Raw genomic sequence first — 12,786 nt, 5'->3', positions numbered from 1 at the left:
ATTTCATCTAATCATATCGTATTTAGGCTTATCACCTAGCTGGCCACATAAAACCATTTATTATTATTATTATTATTATTATTATTATTGTCATTATTATTATTATATATATTCATTCTTATTCTATCTTTCTTTGCATAATTGCTTTCTTCAACTTTGGTTTCTTTTCTGGAAAAGCATAGATTGACATACCACAGGGAACATTAATATCATTATAATTAACAAATTGTTAAACTTATTTTTATTTAAGAAGTACTTGGACTTGTAAAATATGCAAAAATTGCATTAAAATGCATTGTTCTATCACTTTCTCTATTTAGTGCATGAGATGAAAAAGGGTTATTTTGGTAGAAAGATTTCATTGTGGTAGTGCAAAAGGGTTATTTTCTTGTAAATTTTACCATGGCATCAGTCATGAAACACTTTAATTCATAATTTACTACTCAAGGATGTATTATGTGGTCCACTTTCTCCTGTTGCATTGGATTTTTTATTACATAATATTGTATCAAATTTTATAGGCTGATGAAATTACTCAAAGTATATTTGCGGATATTTTCACTATTGAGGGATTAGAGAAAAGTAAATATAATCTTCATTACTTTTACGTACCTAGATGGAATGAGAGGAAAACATCATCCCAAACACTATATCCACATATTTATGAAATAAAACCAGACTTTGTCATTACACTGACATTAAAATTACATAGACCTTGAAAAAAAATACTCTACATGTAATCATCACTTCATGTATGCATAATACAGGGTGGTCCCAATTAGACATAAAGGTATGATTCTAGACATGCAAAACATATTGTCATGATAGAGGAGAGTGGAATACAAGATAAACACCAAATGTGGTATTGTAAAAAATTAAATTTGGGGAATGCAAGGGTTATTTATTCCCTTTTATTAATCCCGCGATCAACCTTATCCATGTACTACCAAATAAATGTGGAATAATAGTAAGTCATTGGATCAATTTCCATTTATTTAATTTAATTTTTTCATTACAGACCATCGCGTGTCACCTGCTGATTGGCTGGCGTATTTTGAAATACTTTTGAAGTTATTTATTACTCTCTTATTTTCACATGAGAAAGGGGTCGATCCACATGGAGACACTTGTCCTTCAAATCTGAATCTATTTTATGGTTCTAGCAGCTAGAAATTGTATGAAGGAATGGAATGCTTAATAAATATAGAGAGGATGCTAAAGGCGAGAAGGGGATCAAGCAACCTGAACCTTCTCATGAGGATTCAGATTACCAGAAGGAATGATGTGAATGGTTGTGGTGTTTAGGGCTTGATCCTCCTGAAAGGATCAATACCTAAGTGAATAAATGGATGGAAAGAAATCCTACCCCTTCTTGGTCTTGATTCTCCCTTTGGGGAAATAAGATCTTGAAGGGAAACTGAATATAAATGCTAAACAAGATGTAGTGCTAAAAGATTCAAATCTAAATGAGATCCTAGCAATGGTAGATGACCAATCTAATTTGTTTTTGATTTTGGATTACACTCTTGAACTGAGGTGATGATCTCCCCTCAATAACTCCTAGAGCATGAATATTTCACCCATAATTGGCATTTTGGCAACAAACAAGAAGAAGATCAAGAGGGGAAGAAGAAACTCACAAATTCACTTAGAACAGCAGAAAAAATTGACTCCAAAAGCTTATTGTGTCCTTCTTGGCCAATAAGGGTTGGGGCAAGTTCGAAGTAGTTTCCCGCCCTTCCCAATATTATTTTACAAATCCCTTTGGTAGAAGAGCAGGAAAAGAAAAAACTTACCCTCAAAATTTGAGATTGATCTGTTGGTCAGATCTCGAGGTATCAAGGTTTCAATTGTTGTGAATCATTTCCATCCAAATTCTTCATTTTCTCTCTCCTCTAGCTATCGCCAGCTCATCTTGCATTCCACGTTAAATAGGAATCTCTCTGAGAATCAGGCATTGGAAAATGTGGGAAAAAGCCCATAAAAATAAGATGCACCATTATGAATTCTAAATAAGTGGTATTTGGCTTCTAAAATTAATTTCTTCATGAATCTAAAGTCAAACAAATATTTAAAAATTCCAGAAAATCTTGAAAAAGCATGAATCTACACTAAAGGCAATTTTAATCAGTTTAAAGTATGATAATGCAAATATGGATATTTGGATACATATATTTGTGATTATGCATGATATTTCTACAATAGTTTGCATGTTATAACTAGGGCTGAGCTAAGGGGCAACAACCAAGCCAGCCATTGGATGGCAAATGTAGGTGCTCAAACCCATTGGCAGCCAACAAGGGGTAACACCCACCACAAGCCGGAGCAGTCGCCAAGGACCCCATAGAGAGGCCCATGTAAGGCCACATAAGGCCCACACACCAGCCTGTGCACGCACATGAGGGGGTAGTGATTATTTATTTCGTTCGTAACATCGAGTAGGATTTACATAGTGTTACGTATTTTAGAACACTCTGATATGGAACTTAATTCACCTTTTTTAGTTTCCACTCTAGAGGGGTCGGACCTGGAATTTTCAAAGGACTGCGGCCCAATAGGCTGTGATACGAATAGAATCTAGAAAGAAAACATATGGAGCTTTGATCCAATCATCCTCAAAGCCCGTGCAATTTGGGCTGTTTTAAGTAAATGAACATGATCTCAAACGTCCTATCTGATGGAAATGTATGTGGCCGGCAAGCCAATCACCCATTCCACATCTCATTCCATGTTCATTAATAGAACATATTCATTATAGTGCAGGTGTGATGCTCATAATGAAGTCCATGAATACATGATCGGACTTAGTGAATTATGATGAGATTGAAATACGGAGATCATTAGTCTTTAAGCATGTGTTCTAAACATTCCTATTCAAAGGATACGTGAGAAGGACATCAAAGAATCCGGATAAAATAGCACTATCTAGCCTCACTCATATGATGAGTATGGTCGTTCCCGTAGCCATTAGTGTGGGGACACTAAGGATAGATAGTGGGTGCTCTTTAGTGGATAGAGTTCACTGAATTGATCCGTATGAGTACCTGAATGGTATTATACCAAACTATCAATCAGGTTGATTCATGTCACATTTGTGTAAGTGGTCATTAGACCTGAGACACCAAAGACTTTTAAACGACTGACAGTAGTACTTTGGCTATGGCCAATGTGTCTCTAATCATGGAATTCTAAACGGTCTTAGTTCGGGTACATCAAGAAGTTTATGAAGGGGATTGAGTGGTCAAGATGGCATTGTGCACCCTCAGTATAAGAGGTGACAGCTCAAGGAAGATGATGCGATGAAGTCCTTGGCCAAGGCAGTGAAATATCAGAGAAGAGTTCTCCGATGATTTCTGAATACATTAGTACTAACTCAGATGATCGATTAGGGTTTGAAAGTTGACCATACCCTAAGTCCTCCAAGGAGCGTTAAGCGGATGAGGGATTATACATACATGGTAACTGATGATGAACATGTTCCATGAGTGAGTCGATACACACTCTTTTGTATCTTCTAGGACACGAGGTGTAGCTTGGCACCCCACGTGTCGAAAACTCGACCTATCAATTGGGTTAAATCGATCCGACATTAATTAATCTATATGATGATATAGTTAATTAATTTGGAAGGCCAATAAAGGTTTTTGGGCCGCTGGAGTCATTAACTAGACTGATACATGGGCCTAGATGGTCACACGCAAATGGTCTTTAGGATGTCGGAAGATATACTTAAGTTTTGGGGGTTTTTATGAAAAATACCCACTTAGTATAAATAGGGGAAGGCCCTGAACGAAATTCACCCAGGCCAGAATTGTTCAGGGGCCTTTCCCCTTCTTCTCCACTCTCCCCACACCCCCTCTCCACTCCTTATGTGATTGGGGCAGTGTAACAATGACGATGGAGATTGAACGAGGCTCATCAATGAGAAAGAGGAGATTCGATGTGTTGAGGTCTGCATGGATGCATCTAGAGGTTGCACACTTGAGAAAATCAACTCGTCTAGCTCGAGGATCCAAGAAACAACGAATGCAATCCATGCACAGGTTCTTCAATTCAATGTTTTTTATGATGTCGTTTGATTCCACAAAAATCTTTCACTGTGTATCGTTATGATTACTTCTTTTAGATCTAGGCCTCTAGAACACAACAAATTCAACTTCATTGTACTTTAATTTACCAGCCTCATTGAGGCATTTTAACAACACCTTTTTGACACTAACAATGTCCACGTACTTGATCCCAATTTTACCTTATAAAAAAGGTTAAAAATACTTATTAAATAAAATTACTCATATATATAGTATCTTAAGGCAACTATATGCATAAATAATCAAAATGTCTACTTACATCCTCCCTTATAATCTAATTAAATACATTCATATTATTAGATAATCACTATCTTATTACATACCTCTTTTACTCTTAAAATGTAAAGCATACATATATATCTACACATCCATCTTTCTCTCTTTTGTTTATTTCACTATACCTTAGTTCTTATGAAAATCAAACAAAAGAAATTCTATCTCTCTTTCTCTTTAGTTAACTCATCTTAATATTCTTGCTATCTTTCTGCTTACTTCTCTTACTAATTAGATAATCTCTATAATTCTACCTATCTTTCTTTTTGTTAAAATCTAAGAATATATATATACATAGTATGATACCACTTTGTTTTATCCTAAGTCTTAATTCTCCTCTCTCTAAATTCTTCTTCCTACTTCTTACTAAACTAAATACCTTTATAAACTAACTACTTACCTGTTATGACTATAAGCTCTCATTCTCTATCTAAATAAACCTTAACATCATTATCATTATATGCACTTTCTATTTTCATATAGCTTACTAATAATGAGTTAAATAACCTCCTAGTCCCTATTCATAAAATTTTACTATTCTATATATCTGATTAAGCTTCTCTACTTCTTCCATTACTTAAACTAGCATCATCCTTAACTATAACTCAGCTGTTAAATACACCTCTAAAGACCCGTTCCTGTGGAGATGACCTCGCTCCCATTATACATTTGCACGAGTTTCTATATTTATCCAATTTATTATGTTTTAGGAAAATTAAAATTAAAACAGCATTAAAAATTAAATACACAATTTGCCTTTATCACTAGGACTACAAGTTTTACAGAAATTTGATTTAACATGATTGAACTTATTGCTTAAGATAGTCGGTATCATGATTTCTTCATAATTGGTGTGCAACATTCTTGAATAAAAAAGTATATAATTTATAGTTAGGAATAGTACCTGCTAAGGGGGTGGGTTGGGGCCGGTCACGTCTCTAAATATATATCATATTTAGGGATGGTCAATTATTTGTTTTGGTCATGTACTCTATCCTTTGATAAGTTTACATCATCGTGGCCTTTTGTTTTCCATCTTTCTCACAGAATCCTACTATTTATTTATCACTCGTATCTACTCTCCTATTTTCTTTATTAAAGGATCGAAATCAAAAGGTTCTTTATAAATGTGAGGAGAGGAATCTTGGAATAACAAAGGGAATAATTTTACATTTATGTTTTTTATGTCTAGCGAATTCGTGCACATTGGCCCATCTAGTGATTAGATGCTTAGTTTATTGGTGTTTTTAATTTGCAACTATTATGGAACTAGTTTAGTCCTGGTGGGGGCATTCTTTCCCAATATGTTCAGAATGAGGATGCAAAGATCGACAACTTATCTGGTGGGTGTGTAAGGAATAACTGTCGATAATCTAAGATTTCTCTTGATACTTTGTTTCAAAGAGGAATCTTATAACTCATGAATCAAATATGATGATTCATAATTTTTTTCAAAGGGTTTTATGAATTAGGAAGGAACTAATTTTATCTAGCAGTTATGAATAGCGTAATGATTAGTTATGATGTGTATTAGATCATCATTGTAAATCCATACTAGAGCTACATTTTAGTGGTTAAAGGTAACCTTTGAGTTCTATAATTAGGAAGGAACTAAGTCATATTTCTCAGCTTTTACTCTCTTGATATCCCACTGATATCACCCATATATGTTTGTAAATTTTTTTATGGCAGACAAGTCCAGTTCCAATTAGGTGAACTGGTTAAATCTTGTTTTGTTCAGGGAAGCATATCTGATGATATCATCAACAAATATCCCAAAACATATAACCAAGATACCCTAGATGTACTATTATGATCACGTAATATATTGGCACTTTTAAATCTGATTTTTTTAATGATGGTTGGCAGGCCCTGATGATAATGACATATGACTTTATGGCAATGACCGCATGCTCCAATGAAAGTTTTAGTGTGCTTATATGACAATTGCTTCGGGATGCGATAGATAGGCTGAGAGGTATATATTTTATTGTAAATATATAAATATATATTTTATTATATATAAGTATTTATAGACTGAGAGGAAAATGTTTTCACTTCTTATTAACATGAGCTACACCTCTATGATGATTATTTATGTTTTTCATGCCTTTACGATGATTATTTTTATAATATAATATCATATAATTATAAATTATTAGTAAATTAGATAAGTGAGATTATCATTTTAAATATTCTTTAAATAACATATAATAGTGATGGATACTATTATTATACAAGATGGACATACATTAATACTCACAGCCAGAGATCTCACCAATATGTTTTTTAATGTTTCATGATTGAATGTATTAGAGGGAATAAAAAAACGAGGTGAATAAAGTTGTATAATCCAGCCGAATGAGATTACTTTCATTGTAGGGGATTTGGGATCTAAGCACAAATGGGTCATGAATCCAGCAAGTCAACAAAGATCCATCCCATTAGGAATCCAACTATGACTCACTTTCTGCCTTCAATTATCGTGCACTATCACTTGGGCTGCTAGCCTTCGTCTTTAGCTTACAGCTTGTCACCCATCCCGTACAAATTTTATAAGCAAGAAATCCTGAGATAAGTGAAAAAACCTTTCAAAGAATATTATGAATTAAATGAATCTTTAAAAATGGAAATAAATTCTTCAAAAGTTTTAGATAAAATTCCCAATATCAAGAAGAACTAAATAGTATTGAAACCAATATTTATTTAATTATCAATGATTAATAAAATTATTAAATAACATGCTTCCACGTGAATAATACATGTATAAAACTCATTATTAGATGAATTATGTCAATAAAATATTTTCATAGAAGATGATAATATACATGTAAGTGCATAACATGAATGCAGGATTGAATTATTTTACCGTATTCTTATGATATGGACATGTTCCTCTGGTTTATAATAACAACGATAACATTCTGATTTGATAATAATTTCATGTATTCTATGTATTTATGTTTCATTAAAATAATCATATTTATGTTTCATTAAAATAATCATAAATACAAGTTATTAAGGCTTAAAATGATTTATTACATCTTTGAATGAAGTTTAGAATTTTATTCATTTTATGGTATTTGACTAGAGTTTTGTGCGTCCATATTTTTTATTTATATATATTTAGAGATCTATTATTTTTAAAATGAAATTCTGATTATTCTCAATACCCTTATTTTTATGGATTTTGTATATATTGAATTTATAAATAAAGTTATTCATGATTTTATGCATAAAGTGATGATGTGATGCATTTTATCCAGAAAATTTTGAAACTGAAATATTTAAGCCAATAGTTTTATTTTTACTTGTGATGGACACTTGAAACACTTGGAGGAGCATACTTAAAGGAGGTATTACACACTATGCTGAAGGATTATAATCTTACCCACAAAGTATGGTAATTAATAAAGTATTATGTATTAACGAGTAGATTTTCTTGATTTTTATCTACTTTCTAGGGAGTAAAATTACTCAAATCAAAGTACTAGTAAAAAATATTTTAAATAAATAAAATAATAATTTTTAATCAATTATTATAATTTCTTAAATTTTAAATAATTTTATGTATTTTCTATAGAAATATTTAAAATAAATTATAGAACTAGAATCTACCACCGATCTGACATAAAAAGTTTTAGGTGGCTACACTTGCTATTTGATGACGGTGGCACATTATTGGGTGTTAGAATGGGTCAAGTGATGGTTTGGGGATGAAAAATGTTGTAAATTTTATGCAAAAGGAAGTTTTGAGTAAGCTAAAGTCAAGGCTAATTTTTGTGATGTTGACCTAGATACAAATGTGATAAAGTTCAGATCATACATGAAAATGATCACACGAACCTTGTTGTCACTTCCCCAAGGGCCAAATGGTGCTTTTCTCCGAGACTCTTGATCTCACTTGAACTCTCTCCATACTCTATTTCAGAATAAAATTTTATCAAAGAAATATTTTTCACTAGGCATTCAACAAGAAGTTAGGACCATAAATCCAAGATGGGAATGAAGATAGGTGAAAAGAGTTTAAATACGAGTGCCCTCACTCTCCAAGCCATTGTATCTAATTCCCTGTGTTTGGAGGGATATTATTACTTTATTTCCATCTTGGATTCATGCTCCCACCTTCCCATATTCGAAATCAGACCTTTAAAGTTCATATTGTGGATTAGTTTCACAATTGTTCTCTTAAGTTGAACCAGTTCATAGAGAGGGTTTGAATGGGCATCAAGAGTGGGCTTCTTCTATATTGGACCTCTTTTTATTATCTAGGGATTACTCACATTTCTCCTTTCCTCCCATTTTTATTCAAATTCACCATTGTATTTAACTAACTCATGTATTTTACATAAAAATCCTAGAAATGTGAGAACTCCACGTGACTCTAATGAGTCCAGTAGGCTTAGTAAAAAAAATCAATTAAAAATATAAAAATACATCGTAGGAAAATAAATCCTAAATTTCTCATTTTATTCTTAAATGGTGAATAATGCAATTGCAAACCTAAAGCTAAGTGGTAAAATGAATTATAAAAACATTTGGTACATACTTTCACTCATATTATTGGGGTGGCAAGCTCACTTTATGAAGACAGTGATGATCAAAATATACCCATGAGTAACACACATCTTTTATTTAAATAAATTATGTGTATAAGTCAATAATGTGTTATGACACCTTGAAGATTTCACCACTATCATACTTTTATGTTTTCCTTTGGTCTTGGAAGATCAGGACTTGCTCGTTAAAGATGTTCCCACGAGGTGGAACTCCACATGAAATAATTGAAGCAGTATATGAGGACTGAAATTTACCAAACAACATGATGACCAATTATCTGAATACAAATAAAGATGATATTCTATCACGTCTAAAGAGTGAGACATATTCATAAGGTTAGCAATTTTAATACAAGGTTTTCAAAATGCTACTAGCATCCTTTCTCAGTATGGGCCAATACTACACTTATTATTTTGTGGACCATCAACTTCAATTAGATAAATTTACCTTTGCAATTTATTTGTTAAAGAATGTTTCTCGTGGTCTTCCTAAATCTCTTGGAAACTAATGGGAAAAATTTCTTAAAAGTGGATACGCCACAATAAAGGATAAGTTGGGAGATCACCAAACATCATATAAAGTTGAAGCCAGTGTTCCCCATTGTGACAATGTTAGATACAAGAATGTGGCTTGAGTTTATCCCTGATGATAAGTTTTTTATGATCCACATTATAAAATTTCTCAACAAACTGTCCACCTCTTCAACTTTGACCCGCCATCCAATTATTCTAGATCAACCATCTAAACATTTGGTGTGTTCATTACTGATGATTTCATCGATGTAGCTAGAGAGAAAAGCTTAACACCAAGTCATAAATGATAACATGCAAGTAGAAGCTAATAAAGAGCTAATTTCATCATATTTTTAGGGCTTTTCATGGATAAAACATGGAATTTTAATGCATGTTATCATCATTTCAGGTTAAAATAATAAATTCCTTGAATTGCAAGTTAGATAATACTTCTAATAAATATTTAGGTCCATTCGAAATTAAATGATTGACTGCCTATTTCTATTCATAAAAAGAAATTAAAATATAAAACTAATTTTTCAATCAACAGAATACTTTTTCTACATATTAAATAATGGTTTTTAGGATTTATTACGATTTGTTTTTAATAAAAAATCATTTTTCTTATAAAAATGGCCCTTATTTGGGCCATTTTAAGCGCTAACGACATGTGTGAGTTGCGCAGAGCACAGGGAGACGGTGCCAGCCAATCAGAAGGCAAATCGTTGCCTTCCGTGCATGACACGCACACAAGCGCACCGTGCGTGTCGCGTGTGTTTCATATGTTGCGTGCGTTTCACACGCACGCTCACCGTGCGTAAAATGGATATCACGCGACATGGACCAATCGGCAGAATGCGCACGACCTGCGTGAAAAATGAATAAGAAGAAGTTAGTAACGGAATCGGAAGAGCTTTTCTTTCCGATTCCACGGCGATAAAAGAAAAAAAACCAAAAATTTCAAAGGGTTCTTGATTTTCAAGCTGAAGGAAGGATCGCCTGGCCTCCCTCAAGACTCAAGAATCGCCAGGGGTGATTTGGAGACGGATTGGAGCAGCAATTTCGCAGATCCGGCGCCGCAATTCTTCGTCAAATTCAAACCAAATTGGAGAAGAACTCGGCGTTCGTTGCTCGGGATTAGCTCAAACTAACTCTCTGATTGCTTCTGGTACATCTAGGTCTATCTTTCTTCAAGTTTTTCACCGTATTTCATTGTTAAATTTCTGAAAATTTTCATTTAGCTCACGCTTGCCGTCGTTCTTTTTCATTTCCACCGCTACTCATTTAGCTTGTGAATTTTTAGTTTGTTTTCAGATTATTCCTCTTAGATCTATTACCAACATTCTATTCCTAATCGCTTTCGTTCCATCTAATCAAGAAAATTTCAATCTCTCGCCTCTGAAATTCAGCAAATCGTGAATCACATTCACGATTTGTGGTTTGAGGACATAGCTACAATTTGAATTTAATTGGTATAAAATGAATAAAAATAATAAAACTCTGCTTAAACTTCCTAAATCCGTGAGAAATTGATCAAATAAAAATATACTTCGTGAGAAATACTATCTTAGGCATCCTAGTCCAGGATAAGTTTGAATTAATCATTAGCAAAAACATTTGGTAACAACTATTGGGATCAATTTCCTTCTCTTAATCGTTTCTAATTGACTAAAGAGAAAATATTCTAAAAACAATTCTACTTAAGCCACTTTGCAATGGATGAGTAGTAAATCTTGCCAAGAGATGTTGACTGATCAGTAAATCTGTCAAAAGTAAATGGAGCTTGGCTATTAAAACTTTAGTGCTAATCCCTGATTTGAGGACAACTGAATGCACCGTCGCCTCCCTAGGATCGACCCCTTACTCAAGTATTGAGGGATATAAAAATTTTAGTGACTAAGCTCAAAAAATCCCTAAGTAACGACATATAAACACACATTTTTTTTGAGCTTATCAATAAATACAATAAATGTGAAGTGGATGGAAAATAGAAAGATCCTTTTATGGTCCTTGTGATGACCCACACAGATGGTTGTATCAAGTTTGGTCTACAAGATTGAATGGTTCCTCTCTATTTGTGCAGTAGGTGGATCATCATATTATTTTTTGAGTAGGAAGAGTGATCATCACTTTCACGATGACTAATATCAGTACATACCATATCCATACTGATGAATTTAAAATGACTAGCTTGTAAAACTATTGAGGATTATATAAAGGAAGATGACATACTCGAGGACACTAGAAAGGACAGAGATGAAGAATAAATTTTTTAATCAATTTTTGGTAGCATTAATATTTAAATTTTGGGATATCTTCTCTCATTTTTCACTTCAATATTATTGTGATTCTATATAAACAATGCTATGTTGGATGTGGTGTGATGATTGAACAGAGCCAAATCCAAGCTAGGAAGATGTATCGAATGGGAGTTTGTGTAATTTTTGAGATGGATTTGATAGATTAGTAGACAGTAAATGATTCATTGTACAGGAAGTCCATGCCAAAATTTTAATTCTGGATTTTAGTCAACAAGATTGCACCTAGACCGAATAAGACTAGACTAGATTCAGACGAAACTTTAGGTAAGAATTAGGTCCTCTCAATAAACACAACCCAGACCGAGCTTGTCTAGATAGTATCCTTTGACTGATAATATCTAGAACACATGTTTCAAGTCTTTTTACTGAAAGAATCTCTTCAAATTATTCACATGCCTGACCTCTAGATGTATAAGCATGATCAATGCAACGATGCATCTCCTCTTCAATTTGTTCAATACTCCTTGAAGATTTAGTAAATATTTTAACCATCTAGTGACATTTGCTGCAGTGAGGATTTTGAGAAGCGATAAGAAAAGGATACACCCATATCTGGCCAGCATGGACATGTAAAATGGGCACTCCCTCATTTTGTAAGTTTTATTAAAAACCCTTAAAATTTAAATATATCCACCAATATCCGAAGATATTGCACATGTGACCCTATAGCTTATGTATCTGTGTAATGAATAAGATTAGTGTCACAATATCATTTATTTGTCAAGTTATAAATTATGTATACCATCAGATAGTTTAATTAATTAAAGATGAATTAGAGTTAATTATCATGTTAAGTTTCTAACCTATATGGCTCTAATGAACTCAAAATCAGGGTTAAATTTTGTCTTTGAGAGTTTTCATTTAATCAAAAAATTTATATACCTTAAATCGTAAATAATTTAATTAGTTAGTGATGAGTATGGGTCATCTCCATAGGGAACATATGTTAGGGAAAGTATGATCTCAATTGGTTGAAGCACAGAGATGAGAAGAGTTATGTATACGGTAGTGAATGCTTAACAATAGTAATTA

The 12,786-nt window shown here is 33.2% G+C and overlaps 1 long non-coding RNA gene across 2 annotated transcripts; it reads left to right on the top strand.

The window, feature by feature from the left end:
• Positions 1–10,258: 10,258 nt before the first annotated feature.
• On the top strand, positions 10,259–12,401 carry LOC144715186 (uncharacterized). 2 transcript variants are annotated; one of them, XR_013584546.1, is made up of 2 exons: positions 10,259–10,601; positions 12,266–12,401. It is a non-coding gene; the product is annotated as an uncharacterized LOC144715186 (long non-coding RNA). The 2 variants fall into 2 exon arrangements; XR_013584547.1 differs by having other exon boundaries at positions 10,259–10,611.
• The last annotated feature ends 385 nt before the right edge of the window (positions 12,402–12,786 follow it).

Source organism: Wolffia australiana, chromosome 2 (assembly GCF_029677425.1).
Source record: "Wolffia australiana isolate 7733 chromosome 2, ASM2967742v1".
NCBI classification, from domain to species: Eukaryota; Viridiplantae; Streptophyta; class Magnoliopsida; order Alismatales; family Araceae; genus Wolffia; species Wolffia australiana.
This window is presented reverse-complemented; position numbering and strand designations above follow the sequence as displayed.